This window comes from Dasypus novemcinctus, chromosome 3 (assembly GCF_030445035.2).
Source record: "Dasypus novemcinctus isolate mDasNov1 chromosome 3, mDasNov1.1.hap2, whole genome shotgun sequence".
Lineage (NCBI taxonomy): Eukaryota > Metazoa > Chordata > Mammalia > Cingulata > Dasypodidae > Dasypus > Dasypus novemcinctus.
Window position 1 is genome coordinate 123,660,320 of NC_080675.1, and position 15,074 is coordinate 123,675,393.

At 41.7% G+C, this 15,074-nt stretch overlaps 1 long non-coding RNA gene across 1 annotated transcript in view; it reads right to left on the reverse strand.

Moving 5' to 3' along the window:
• The window catches only part of LOC131278005 (uncharacterized), an 89,701-nt gene that overhangs the window by 16,887 nt on the left and 57,740 nt on the right, over positions 1 to 15,074 (reverse strand). Inside the window, exon 3 of the long non-coding RNA XR_009185100.2 lies at positions 4,103 to 4,170. This is a non-coding gene — a long non-coding RNA (uncharacterized lncRNA). The remainder of the gene's footprint in view (positions 1 to 4,102; positions 4,171 to 15,074) is intronic.

Here is a 15,074-nt window from a genome sequence, read left to right on the forward strand (position 1 = left end):
GGTAGCTCAGAGACCTTCCTGGGAGGTGGTTGCTGTAGCACCCCAAATGGCAGGCAGGTTGGTATAACCAGAGAACCGGGGATTTGGAGGCAGTGAAAGCCATAATTTTTGTGGTGGTGGGTGGGGTGGAAGAGGAGCAGAGAAGGGGTGTTCCAGAAGGAGAGAAGGGGCAAGGAGAGAAGGGGCAAAGAGTTGTTAGATGTAGGTTTTCCTCCATTGTTGGATCATGGCTGTTGTTGGTGACAGGTGAGAGGGAAAATCTTTTCCTAGCACCCAAATGAAACACTTTGTCTGGTCTGGCTCTTCAGGTAATTATTGGAGAACCTAGTGGGTATGCACATGGAGAAATGTATGTCCTACAAAGCTGGAATACAATCTGGAGGAGAAGCTTGGTGGTTCAAGGTCTCTTTGCTGAACAAGGCTATGCTGGGTGGGGCCAAAAGGGGAAGGATGATATGTGAGGTCTTAAGGCCTCCATCTACCACAAGGATGAGAGGATGAGATCAGATAAGGTAACTACAACCATGTGTCTTGAGATCTGCTTGTCTTTGATCCAGGCCTCCACGTTTCAGGTCTTCACAACCAGAGGTTTTTGTGGATGGCAAAAAAGACTGTTTTCAGAGTCCTGAGAGACAACCAACACAGGAGCAATCTCTCTGGCCAGGAGGATGAGTAGCTGTCTGTCCCCTGGAAGCCCAGACCGTCCTGTCTTCCCACTTCATTTCTCTTACAGTTGCCCTGGACTTAACTGGAGGCAGTTGTGCTTTGCTGCCCTCTGCTGCCCAAATCCTACTCTGTACTTTTCCAGGGCAGGCTCCCCATCTCTACTGCCCCCTGGTGCTCTGACATCTCAGAGTAGGTTTCTGCCCAGCACATGGCATCTGGCAAGGTGAAGTTGCTTGGAAAAAAGCAACCTTGTTTAGTACTGGCCAAGCGTCAACTTAGCTGCTCTAGACTGCATGCAGAAGCCCCTCAGGAGAGAGCCCCAAACACTTGAGAGCACCCTCCATTCTTATCTAGTAGGTCATATTCCCCTCTAGGCCAGTCAGCCTCTCTGGACGTGGTTTTGTGGAGAAGCTGGAACAGTTATGGGCCACTACACTGGAACCTTCCCTGGATAGGAGTGGATCCTACCTCCTAGTTAAAGAGGAGGTTGCAATATTCTTCCAAGAAATGATGTTGGCTGGTTTTTTAGCCAGGAGAGGCCAAGCCCTGGGGTGGGGGAGGGCGGGGTACCGCACAAGACTGGGCAGCAGGCAATGGACAGCACCAGGCTCTTTGGTGTGCACTCAGGAGTAGCATCAGGGGTCACTGGTTTCTCCAACAGGAGGCTCCTGTAGTGGCAGCCACTTCCACAGAGGATTACGTGGGGCTCAATGTCTTTCAGTCTACCATTTCCTTGATCTGAAGGCAGGAGCCCACTGTTCTGGGGTCCTATGAAACACAGAGCAGCTTCCCATTCCTGAAAATTGGGAGACAGGGCATGTGAGTTGGGCAGACTCTCAACAATGGTGGGGTCAGGGTGGCTGTAGGTGCTCTCTGGTCCAGATACCTGTGAACAAGTGGTAATCTCACTGCAGGACCCAAAATGACACTGGACTGCACACCTTGGCAAACAGTTAAATCTGTGTTCGAAATTCGTTTTAAAGTTTCAAGTTGAAACATTTGCAAGCCAAGCCCTCATGGATCCAAGCCTATTTCCTTCAGCCACACAGAACACTGACAACGGGATGGGCCCTTAAATCGACGCTTGCATCTCCCCACCCCACCCCAGGTGGAGGAGGACTTGGAGCCCAACACAGACTGATGACCAGCACAGTGCCTTAGTTGCCTCCTAAGAGGCAGGAAGTGGCCAGAAGACAGGTGTTGTACACAAGACGGGGGAAAGAGCCAAACCAGAACTGAAGGAGTAGAGAAACCAGGAGCGATGGATAAGAAGAGGGGCAGGCTTTTATTTTTAGATCTAGGTCCAAAGTATAAACACCTGCAGAGCATGGTCCTTTGGAGGGCCTCTCAGGCCTATCCCTTCTCTTTCTTTTCTTCCCTCGACTTAAAATTTAGCAAAAACATTTGACTGTGTTCTAAATGAGGAGTTACTGCTTAATGGGTACCAAGTTTCTGTTTGGGGTGATGAAAAATTTTGGCAATTATGGTGATGGCTGCATACATTGTGAATGTAATTAATGCTACTGAATTGTACACATAAAAAGGATAAAATGGTACATTTTACACTATTTTTACCATGGTTAAAAAAAAAGTCCTCTGAAAAGCACTTGGAGCAGGGGAGAGAGAAGTTTCTGTAAGATGGTTTCTTTCCTCAAGGAGCATACAGTCAAATTCACTTTCCCCCTTACCCTCCTCTTGTTTCTTCTCCTTCTTTCAACTAGCATTTCCCAGACACTGACTATATACCAAGAAATTTTTTTCTTTTGCCTTTTTCTACCTTTAATTCATTCTGTCTCTGATCCCCTCCATCTCTGCTACCATTTCTCTCCCAAAAGATATGAGGCAAATAGAGGGGGCAGAGGGGTGAGAAGGAAAAAAAAGAGAACTGAAGGGGGAAATGTATGTTCGGCATATCTGCGTTTATTCTGTGACACTCAAATGCTATGTGCCCATTTCACTCGTAGCTTCGGTTTGGGGAAAGTTAGTACTTCATTTCCTTTTGGAATGAATTTCTGTTGAGTGTTGGCTCCATCCCATTTGTACAGGGTACATTTTTAAAATTGCTATGTATCTTTCTAAGCAAATTAAAGTGATTGAGGGTTGTTTGCCTACTTTGTAAATGAGTGACGGAATGACGCTGACCTGACAGCGATGGGAGCTAGAGTGAAATGAGAATTGGACCAATTCATCCTCCTGCCTGACTTGGCCTCCCCAGCCCCCAGCCCTCACTTCCCCTTTTCCCTTCAGCATATTCAGTTGAAGCTTTATCAACAAGCCAAAGGCATGAAGGCTTCTATAATGGCAAGCATTCTGGAGCCCAGTAAAGAAAAAAATCTCTAAGATGCTATGTACTCTTTTTACCTCTTGAGTTTTACCTCCAAGTCTTTGATCTCTTACCTGCTTCCTTTCTTTTCACCTAAGATGGAGTGAAGGATGGAGAAGGTAGAGAAAGAGAGATGCAGGAGAGAGCTGTGTAATGCAGGAGTACTATGGAGGGCTGTGTCTCGTTTTTTCCTCAATCATGTCCCATCCTACCTGCTATAAAACTTGAAATGCTCCCATTCCTTTGACTCTTAAAAACAATTTAAGTTTCTTCCATTTTAAAGTGTATTCCTACCCCCTAGGAGGTGTAATACTTAGGTACCACTTAGGGAAAGTTTCCATGGGCAGAAGGCACCGTGAAGGAAGCGTAAGAATCCCGAAGCTAACCTTTCCCTATTTAGCCAATTTTATTTATTCCTGTTTCTTGGCTAATGATACCTCTGAATACAGAGGAGAAAATAAAAGGCACAGGTCCACACACCTGGACCTGAAGCAGTGACACCACCACTCATTCACACATTAAAACATCTGACTGTAGGCTAACACCATTTCAGATTTCCAACTAACATTTTCCAAAGTGTGTTTTGGTTTTTTTTCTCCTAATTTTCCTTTGGAAAAGTCAAAAGTAGCTCTTACCACTCAATATCTACACAACATCAAATCTGTCTGGGGTAGGCATGTGTGTGTGTGTACATAAATCTGTATTTGCCTCCTATATCTAGGATCCCCACAAGGGATCAAAGTTTCAGAGATTATTGTGAGGATGCAATTCCATCAAAGGAGTCTGAGGCATTCCTCTCTGTCCATGTGAGCGTACGCACAGATCTTTTCTCCTTCCTTATGATCAGTTTTCTATTTGTGATTAGTAATTGGCTTCTCTTGGTACGTTACGATCTATTGCAAAAGCCAAACACTCAGAGGGCGAGCTGAAATGAAAAAATTTGGTTATAATTTATGTTGGCCTCTGACATATATATTTTTTTAATGATTTGGTCTCTAAGCAACTGATCTCTTAGCAACAAGAAGCACCTTTATAAAAGATGGCACACAAAGAGTGATTGCCAGAAAAGCCATCCGGTTCTTAAACAGCCACGCGTCATTAGCAAAAACTCACCATCTTCAAGAGTCCAAAAACTAGAAGTGACCAGCAGACCCAGGTAACCTTGATATTTGCGCATTTTCCTGAAAAAGAAAAAAAAACTCATGCAACTATTAAAGAGAACAAAATTCTTTGAAATATGTTCTTTTTTTGAGGTCTTATTAGTCATAGCTAACTTTTAATACAATATTCTTTTAAATAACTGCTTCTTGATTTCTTTAAACAACTTGACATGAATTTTGTGATCAGAAAACAGTTCATGCCAAATGTTTCATGGACCTAAGGATGCAAGTGGGGGTGGGGGAACAATCTATCCTTTTCAGAGTTTATTTCTGTAGGTTTTCATTTGAAGAGAAAAAAAAAACTCCATTGTGGCAAAATTAGGAGTATGCAGAATGTCATCCCCAAGAGTGTACAGTGTTAGGAGGGGGCGAGTGTATTTGTTTTTTCTAGCATGTTTTAAACTGCTAAAATATTTGAAGAGTAGCAAAATTGTTTGACTTCCAAACTTCAGCTCTTTAATCCAGTGTCAATTCCAGTAGCAAGTAACGGTCGTTTGTTGCAAATATGTTCAAGGACCGGTTTTTCTTTTCTCTCTTTCATAGCACAAAGCAAGCATTTTCCTCTTTGTTTTCATTGCCATAAGAAAAGATTCATTACAAAACTAAAAATAGGAGAAATTCTAGCCATCTGTACCTTGCCTGCTTTTTTCAGGTACCCAGGACTTGAAGACTTAAATGTCTTTCTAGAAAATTGGAGTAGGAGATGAGAAACAATTGTTATTTCATATGTACCCCTTCAATTAAGATTGTGTACTTTAAAACCCACTTGGTGTACTCAAAGTGCATAAAAAAGGAGATATTTAATTAGGGTGAAACGAAATCTTCCTAGCTGAGCTCAGAAACAACGTTACATATAGATACCACAGATAAAACAGACTTTAGAAAACAGCAGTTTCAATAAAGACAAGTTGATATGGTGGTGCCTAATTTTGCTTTTTTTAAAAAATAACTCCTTGTGTCACTTTAAAAAAAAATCTATTTCTGTAAATCTAATTCTTTAAATTGTGTAATGACATCTTCTCCCAACCAGAAAAAGGGATACCTTGTCTGAATACAGAATTTAGCAATGGGTCAGGACATTCAAAATCAGGACATCCCAGAAAACTTGGAATTTATGATTATTCTGCTAAGAAAATACACCTTATCAGCACAATATGATTATGCTTGATTTTAAAAGCTGCTCATAATTTGTATTTCTCTTGCCGCTACCAACTTCAGGCAGAAAGAATTTCTTTGTGTTACTGCTTTGCCTCATGAGTTAGCAATCTGGGTGTCTTAAGTCAAATTGCAGAAACTTTTTTTTAAAGCAATGTAGTATGAAAGCATAGAGAAACATGGTTTTGTCCTTTAGCACTAAAGATTTTATGTGCTTACATTGCTGTGTGGTAATTACTGTAGAAACATGTTTGTGGCTTTAAAGTTAAGGAGTTGGGTAAATAGCTAAGACATACCTTGGGCTGGCTGTTTCTAGAGGGGTTTCCAGTTTTAAGTGTACTATAGTCTCCTAAATATGACAGCGAATCAAAATGAAACCAAAGATGTAACATTTACACTTCAAGTGCCAGTGTTCTTTGTAGCAGTTCTTTGAGATTTTTCAAATTCAACCACTAAGCCCTTTAAGGTCCATGTCTATACATAAAGAAATAAAGGGGGCCAAGAGCACTGCAGAACTTGTCATTTTGGCTCTCTTAACGAGCCATCTGACCAAGATGGACAAACAATAAAAGATTTGATTGAGCTATACTATGAAATACCTTAAATTGACTGGTTACTATAGACTAAACCAACTCATTCTATGTTGGGATTTGTTACTTCTGACACACACACAGTCTCAATCTAAATTAGGAAATCAAAGCGTCTGTCCATCAGTGAGGGATTCCCAGTAAAAATCAGTTGTTTTAATTTCTTGAATGTTAGTTTTCATTGTAATCCTTATTGAGTATCTAAATACCCTAGACAAAACTCAATGACTCTTTTCCTTCAAACCACAGTCTGGGATCAGGTTCAGGAAGACGGGGTGGGGGGGCGGGGAGCGGAGGGGAGCATGTTGCAAATGAATCCATTGACTTGGGACACATTAATACTTGAATTGAATTAATCAGGCAGGAACTTGATCAATTACTACATGATTGGCTTTTGGACAGAAATGTGTGGACCCTGATAAACGAGCCATACTTGGGGAAATTTGGTCTTTTCTCTGTGTGAGGGAAGCAAGAAACAACAAATGAAAAATTGAAAGTCTCTCAAGCAGCCACTACGGGCTAGGCACTTCACACTTGCTAGGCAAATTATGGTATGCAGTTTTGTTTAATCCTCACAACAAGTGTAAAAAGGCATTGGCATCTTCATTTTACACATGTGTAAACCAGGTTCAGCAGTGTACCAAGGTGTTTTCTAAACAGTGAATGGCAGAGTTGGGGTTTAAACCCAGTCAGTCTGACTCCCAAGCCTGTGCCCTTTCCTCATGCCATGATGGCACAAGGAGCGATTTTATACTGACATTTAAATAGTCCTTTTGGTTTTAGTAAAGCAAAAGCTGTGTAGTTGGGCTGGAAGGGGATAATCAATCAGTCATCTTTTTACCCTGATTCTGTCCATTGGAATGACTCAACTTCTGAGTTTCCCATGGCTGCCAGCAGCTATGAACTGGAAGTGGGTACCTGGTTAAGCTGAGGCAGCAGAGGGTACAAGTCACGTTGCCATTCCTTGCCATGATGCACATCCCAAGTAAAGTGGGGTAGGAAAAGATATCTTTGAGATATTCTTTCTGTGCAAACAGTGTCTGAGACGGGGCTCCCTGGAGGGCAACCCCTGGCCATTGCAGTCAGGGACTACACAGGCAAAGGGTAAGTCAAGCCAAGATCTGGAAGGGGTCAAGGGCTTCCCAACAAGTTAAGGTGAAGAAGAGAGAAGCCAGACATAGCCGGGGGTGGTGCTGAAATAATGGGGAGACGTCACCTCAAAGATGCATGGTGGCAGTGCCCTGCCCCCTCTGGTTCTAAAGCCTTCAGCTTATAGTGTTGCCCCTCTTCAAATATCCCTGGCAAAGGGATGGGTCTTAGAGAGTTTATTTAATAAAATTTCCCTGAAACAGTGCTTGGGCAGGAGAATATTTGTAGAGGAGTAAGGGCCAGGGTAGCCAGGACTAGCCCTGGAACAAAGCACCCTACAAACCCCTATCTCTTGTGATCCTTACATCAATCAGCTAGAGACCTGAAGTGTCTTGCCCAAAGCCAGAGAGCTTCTGTAGTTGGAACTTGAACTCAGGCCTTTTGACCAGAACCCTGTGGCCCTTTCTTACAACTGGGAAATATGATGGTATACGTAAGCAGATACCTTTTAAGTTGTGTTATGGATCCATAAAGGTGTGAGGTTGGGAGGTGACCTGACTTGAACTTGGCATGATCACCAAGCTTTTCACCTGCCTCACTTGAGTTTATCCCCAATAGAGGGACTAACACTCCCAACAGGTATAAGAGGTAATCTCTCCTTTCTTTTCCCATCCCTCCCTGCGGGGGTACATAATGGTTAATTCCGCCAACCATAAGATAGAGGGCTGATGGGCAGCTTAGGAAACCAAAAAGTAATGGGTTTCATTTTGTACAAATAATAGTAAGACGTGTGCAAAGGTCCCAAGTAACGTTACATATCTCTACCTCGTAAGGTTCTTGTCTTCACCCAGACACGCTCACGCTCTTTCAGTTCCTGCCTGGCGAGTGGTGCTGTGACATCAACTGGTGGGGTGCTTAGACTCCACATACCCACCACAGACAACATGTGCCAAATCCCCCTCTCTACATAGTGCACATAAGGTCTTTCACCTGCCATTGCCAGGTAGAAGAGGACCACTTAACTCATTATTTCATTTCCTAAAAAGCAAATAATTTTGATCTGTGAATTTATGGTAGAGGTTACATAATTCAGACCTTATTTTGGAGATGAGGGAACTGAGTTGAAGTGATTTGCCCAAGGTCTCTGTAGCTAGTCAGAGCTGGGGCTAGAGCTCAGTTCTCTTGGCTCCCAGTCCAGTGCTCTTTCCCTTGTACCAAAATAACTGTTATCCCTAAACAGAGGGTGAGAGTACAAACTATTACCCCTATTTTACAAATAGAAAAACTGAGGACATAGTACAGTTGAGGGACAACTGAAGCTCTAAATGTATGAAAGTTATTTGAATCTGTGAAAGTGATTTAACAGCTCCTCAGGATTAAAATTTTCATTCTCTCTGCTGGATAGAAATATGCAGAGTTCAGTGCTAGAGGGAACACACTGGAGTGTCAAAAGGCTATTCAATCTATGGGCCATATATAGTTTCTTCCCTGGATGAGGAAGGGGGGCAAAAATGGTCCGTACTGTTATGAAGCTTAGTGTCCACACAGATTATGCATACGTAGAATACCTGAAAAGGATACACCAACGTATATCATCAGCATGTCTGAACTGCCCTTGGTAAACCCCACACCCACAATTATAGCAAAGGGCACTGTCAACAGTGGCTCTTGCGGATTTTCCTCCCATTGGGCCAAGATGTGTTTTTTTTCTTACAAATTATTACAACTCCCATACTTGTGAGTTTGGCAGTATCCCAGAAGAGGCTCTAGCAAAAATACCCTGCTGTTGGAGGAGCAATTATGGGAGCTCTATAATTCTGACAATTCTAAAACCTGAACGGAAAGGTGTAAGCTCATATTTATCAAGCTTTCTGTGCTGAGGCCCATGCTAGGCCCTTTAAGTTTTCTTATTTAATGCTCATAGTATATGATGTTGGCATTCTGAGCACCATTTTTAGGCAAGGAAGCCAAAGATCTTTAGCATTTAAGGTCCTTGTCAGAGGTCACACAATCTGGTGTTTATTTATTCAACATATATTTATTGCACTCAGATGATGTGCCTGGCACTGGACTAGATGCTGGGTATATAAAGTTAAATAAGACATGGTCCTTGTCTTGAAGAAGCTCAGACTACTGATATTCACTCCCAGTTTATTTGGGCACTTCTGTTCTTCAGGGATACTTTAATAGCAAATAAGATATTTACGAAGTAAACAGTAGGGGACTTATTCTAGAACACACATCTTGAAGGATGGAAAGGGTTAGAGAAGACACAGAATTGGAAAATTTAGAGCTAGCGTTTAAAATGAAGGGAACCAAATGAAGATGGATGGAAAGCTACATGGCATGTAGGAAAACATGGCCAAAAAGCACAGAGGAGAAATTGATCAGTTCAAGTGAAAGGGCCAGCAAAACCTTTTGAGTTTCTTCTCTTGGTTAAAGAAGTTCCAATCTGACAAATAATATGAGCAATGAACTGGCTGATAGAGGACACCAGTAGAAAACCCTAAGACCAGACATGGGACTATTCAACAGAATACAGGGAACCAATGCAAAATCCACTGATGCAGTCTTCTAGTTTTAGAACATCATGGGACTTTGGACAGACATCTGGGACCAAAGTGTCAAAGGACAAGATTTTTGTCCATGAAACACTGGGTATACTACAGACCAGAAGACCAGGTTTTGGAAATCCTTGGACTGATCAAGAGTGAACTGACAAAGCCCTGGAGTGAGCAAATGGACTGGCAAATAGCTGCAATGAGACCAACCTGAGACCAGTTCAGAGAAAATAGGCTAGGCTTGGTGATTAGATGGGAAAAGGGAAGAAGGAATGAAAAAGAAAGGATGGTGGTATATCTAGAAGTAAAGATAAATCTTGGAATTACCTACCTGTTTGGGTAGAATTATGGCAAGCTTTTTTTTAATGAGGATTACATATTATAAATGTACACATCTAAGTGAGGACATTCTTTGAAAGTGTTAACTGTGTCCCCCAAGCTACAATCAGGACTCACTGGGTCTAAGAAAAGATAATGTTCTATTCTGGGGTTAGAGGGAGATAGAGGGGGGCAATGAGGAAAATGTAACTTAGGTGTTAGAATTTTAATAGTTTGGGGGACAACAGGGCTTTCCTGGAAAACCCAGAAAGCCTGATGGCCATACCTATAGAAAACTGACAGACTTGGGAAAAATCTCACTCCCACAGGTGCTTAAATAAGCATCTCTAAGGATGAGTGTAGAGAGGGAAATAAAGACCTTAGAATCATACTGAGTGACCCTGGGTGATGGAGAGCAGGACACACAAATAATCAGGGCAGAACACAGATAAAAACTGACCAGAGAATTTAGAAGAGAACCAGAAGCCACACAGTTCAAAGATGTTCTCTGCAAAGCCAGCAAAAAAGTTAAAAAGTCTTAGTCTGGCAAATAGATCATTGTGCTGGGTGAGAGAGAGGTCAACTGGTAACCTAAAAAACAAGTTTGGTGGAAGAGGAAGCCCGGAAACCAGACTGGGTGGTGGGTGGTAGGCACCGTGGGGATGGAATCCCAGAGGCTGGTCAGGCCTCCTGACCTGCAAACCCATGAACAGTCTTGAATAATGCAAAATTAGTCAGCTCTGAGACTTGGCCCTCAGCAAAGACTCATTTGGAAAGCTGTCTGCCTGTGACTGCCTGGGGACAGCCAGGCTGAAGTGAGGAGGAAACAGCATAAAGTTTGCAGTCAGACAGATGGGGTTTAATCCTTTCTCAGACAGAACCCAACTGTGAGACCATATAAAGAAGATTTGATCTCTATTTCTTCGTCTGTAAAATGGGGCTACTTCTACTTACCTTGCAGGAAATTTTGCGTTTTTGTGTGTGTACATGTATGTTTTTAAGGCTAAAATGAGATAAAATACCTATAACATATAGGGTAGGTAGGTATTCAGTAAATACCAACTCCCTAGAACAGTAGTATATTAAAGTCTGTTCTTGGAGACCTGAGTTATCAGAAATTCCCAGAAGCTGTTTTTTAAGGTGGGGGTTTGTCGGGAGGGCGAAAGCAGCTGATAGGAGGAGTTCTAGGTTTCCATGCCCCTCTCTTACCAGAGCACTGGGGTCCTATGCAAATTTTTGTCCAGAAATGGGGATGGAAACAAAAACCTTCTAGAATTAGTAATGAATTTAGCAAGGTTTCAGAATACAAGATTAATATACACAGTTCAATTGTATTCTTAAACACTAGCAGCAACCAATTAGAAAGTAAAACTTTCAAAACACTTCTAATACAGTAGTACCAAAATTATAAATACTAAAAACTAAATTTACAAAACACGTCTAAGTTCTCTATGCCAAAAATTAAAGAAACATTGTTGAGATAAGTTGAAGATGACCTAAACAAATGGCAAAATATATCACACACAGATCAAAAGGCTCAATTTTGTTAAGATGGTAGTTCTGCCCAAATTATCTTTAGAGTAAATGAAATCCCACTTAAAATTCCAATCAGCTTTTTTGTTATTGTAGAATTTCACAAGCTGAGTTCTAAAATTTATGCAGAAATCCAAAATACCTAAAATAACCAAAGAATGTTAGTCCAGGTCCTTTGAGCTGCAGGAGGCAAGACAGGATTAGATATGCAAAAGATTTATTGGGGGAAATGACTATGGAGGAGAAAATAGAAGGAAGCAGGCAGGGAAGCTTTCAGACCCCATGCAGGTATGAAATCTGTGAAAAGAGAGAGGGAATGAAGAATTGGGTGAAGAGGGTTTCTGATGACAGCGCAGTGCAGAGAGAGTTTGAGCCAGGAATGCCTATTAGACTAGGCCTGTACTGGACCTAATGCATTGGCACTAGTACCCCTGCCATAGTCAGTCAGTCGTTGGCTAGAAACAACCAAGGGAAGCATGGCTTCTCTGTGAACATGATGGTGGATCCAAGGAGGAGCAGCTAGGACTGTCAAGTATGCTCCCAACAGCAGGTTCTCCAAAGAAGATGTGAGTAGCACACCTCCATAGCCACCACCCAAACAAACTTTAAAAAGAACAAAGGTGGAGAGCTTACTGCCCTACCTGACATAAGGACTTAATATAAATAATAAATAAGTAATTAGTAATCAAAACAGTTTGGTATTGGCAAAAAATAAGTATTAGATGAATGGAACTGAATAGAGAGTCCAGAAAAAGATCTATACTTACATTGTCAATTTCCAACAAAGGTATCAAGGCAATTCAATGAAGAAAGGAAAGTCTTTTCAAGAAGTAGTACTGGATCAAATGGATATCCATAATGGAAGGGAAGTGGGGGAGAACATGAACCCTTACCTCATGTCATAAAAATTTACTCAAAATGAATCAGAGACCTAAATGTAAAACCTAAAACTATAAATGCTCTAAAATAAAACACAGGAGAAAATCTTTATGGCCTTTAAGTAGATAATGGTTTCTTAGAACACACACAAGAAGTATGAACTATAAAGGAAAACACTGATCAATGGGACTTCATCAAAACTTAGAAAATTTTTTTCTCCTGGATAGACGCTAAGAAAATGAAAAAGGAAGTCACAGACCAGGAGAAAATATTTGCAACACATATACAAGAAAAGGACTTGACTCTAGAATATATAAAGAATTCTTAAACTCTTAAAACTCAATAAGACAAGCAATCCAGTTTTAAAAATGGGCCAAAGATTTGACCAGACACTTCACAAAAGAAGTTATTTGAATGACCAATAATCTCATTTTAAAATGCTCAAAATTATTAGGAGTCAGGGAGATGCAAAGCAAAGCTGTAATGAGATACCTCTGCACACCCACTAAAACTGCTAAAATGAGAAGATTGATGATACCACGTGTTGGTGGGAATGTGGAGCAACTGGGAGTGTCCCATACTACTGGTGGGAAGGCAATGATCTTTGGAAGATGTTTGGGCAGTTTGTTAAAAAGTTAAACTTATACTTATCATACAACACAGCCATTCCACTCCTACTTTTTTCCCAAGAAAAATGAAACATGCCCACATAAAGACTTGTATGCTAGTGCTCATAGCAGCCTTATTTGAAATAGCAAAAAAAAAAAAAAAAAAAAGATGAAAAAAAAAACAAACAAAAGAAACCTAAGAAATAACCCAAATATTCATTAACAAGTGAATGGATAAACTATGGTATGTAATAGTATACAATGGAATATTACACAGCAATAAAAATGAACAAACTATTGACACACACAACAATCTGAATGAATCTCAGTCATTATGCAGAGTGAAAGTAGCCAGACAAAAAAAGAACCCAGACTGTGATTACAGTGAGATAAAATGCAAACTAATTAATAGTGAAAGGAAATAGATCAGTGGTTGTCTGTAAACGGAGGGATGGTTCACAAAGGGTGATGGATATTTTATCTTGATTTTGGTGATGATTTCACAGGTGTGTGTGCTTAATAAAAATTGTACATTTTAAATATTTGAGGTTAATTGTATGTCAATTATGCCTCAGTAAAGTGGTTTAAAAGGGATGTGAGTCATGGAGTCTGATCTCTCATGCAACCCCATTCTTTCAATAAAAGGATTTGAAAATTGCCTTAAAAGAACCTTAGAGGGAAGCAAGTGTGGGACTTTGCCTTCATATTTATCTGTGAAGTATCTGTTCTTTCTCCAGGCTGGTACAGACAGTAAGATGGGGAGTAATGCCTAGTACTAGCCAGCTGCTGTGTATGGCTCCGATGCAAGCTCTTGCCTGCCAGGCTGGGGTCAACAGAAGGAGGACTCCTCCCCCTGACCAGAGCAGGCAGCTGCTTTCAAGGTCATGGGACCAATGCAGTCACACAGGACCCCACGCTCAGAACGGAGCCCCACGCTTGGGGTTTAATTAATGTTCTGTGGTCACCATATTGAAATTCTTAACAATTTTATCTTTGACTCTGTGTTTTTGTTGAGTGAAGTCTGATGGGAAAAAGGATGGGCCAGGGATTTAGAGCTTCAGCTCAGGCAGGGTCCTGTCTACTGCTGCTTCCCCAGGACGGGTTCTTGGCTGCCGGCTCCCTTGGCCACATCAGGGGAGTGCTGTTGCCCTCTGCCTGGCAATGGCCTGGTATGTTCAAGAGGAGAGTCAGGGCTGGGCGCAGTCCATGCACCCACACTGCAGGGTAGCGACCCCGGGTGCCAGCGAGAGTCTGCATCAGTTCCACAAGTATCCTGATGCCCAAAGAAATGCAAAATTAAACAGCAAATAAAAATACACCATGACAAGTTGATAGGAAGACAGAAGAAAGGAAAAAGCCTCACCCCCACCCCCCACCCCAGATTTTTGAACAAGTAACCCCCCATTATCACTGGGCACCGGGTCTCACAAATCATAGAGCCTGCTGAGATCACTGAACTCATTGCTGGCCTGGATGCCGGGGGTACTCCAGAAGCCAGATGTGTACTGTCACCAGTAGAGGAGCTGGGCTGATTTTTCTCCAGTAGCTTCTAATGATCCCCAGGGACAAGATTTGGCTCAATTCTGCCTGCCCAGGAGCAACAGAGACTAAAGCTTTGCAAAAATTCTGGAATGTAGGGGAGACTTGTTCTCCAGAGCAGGATAAATCAAGGGAGAAACAAGGGAAGTCCAGCTCTTCTAGGATTTTTTTTCTGGTCGTATACCTCCATGTTCTTTGATTTCCTCTTCAGTGTGGAATAAGGGTGAAGTTCCCAATTTGGTATTTAATAAAAGTAACCATGACAACAGCCAAGTCCACAGAGAGTAGTAAAATTTATAAAGCTCACTTTCAATACCTGACTTTCCTTCCAGAATGAATGCTCCTAGTCAGACAATGACCCAGGGATATAACAAAAGAATAAAAGGGAAGACTAGACCTAGCCTAGATTAGTACCTAGATTAGTGGTACCTCTTTGATTTGTCAGTTCTTTGCCTCCAGCTCTCTCCACACAGTCCAGGTCAGCTTTAGAACACTTATTCTACACGGGTGGGAGCAGTGAGCTCTTTTTAAAGAAACCTGCTCTACAAATCTAAACTGGTGAATTTAGAAGTAAAAATAAACTTGGAAAGTTGGTTAAGAGAGTGAGACCTGGTAGAAATTCTGCACTAATTCTTGGCTCTGTGGGTTGGAAATGA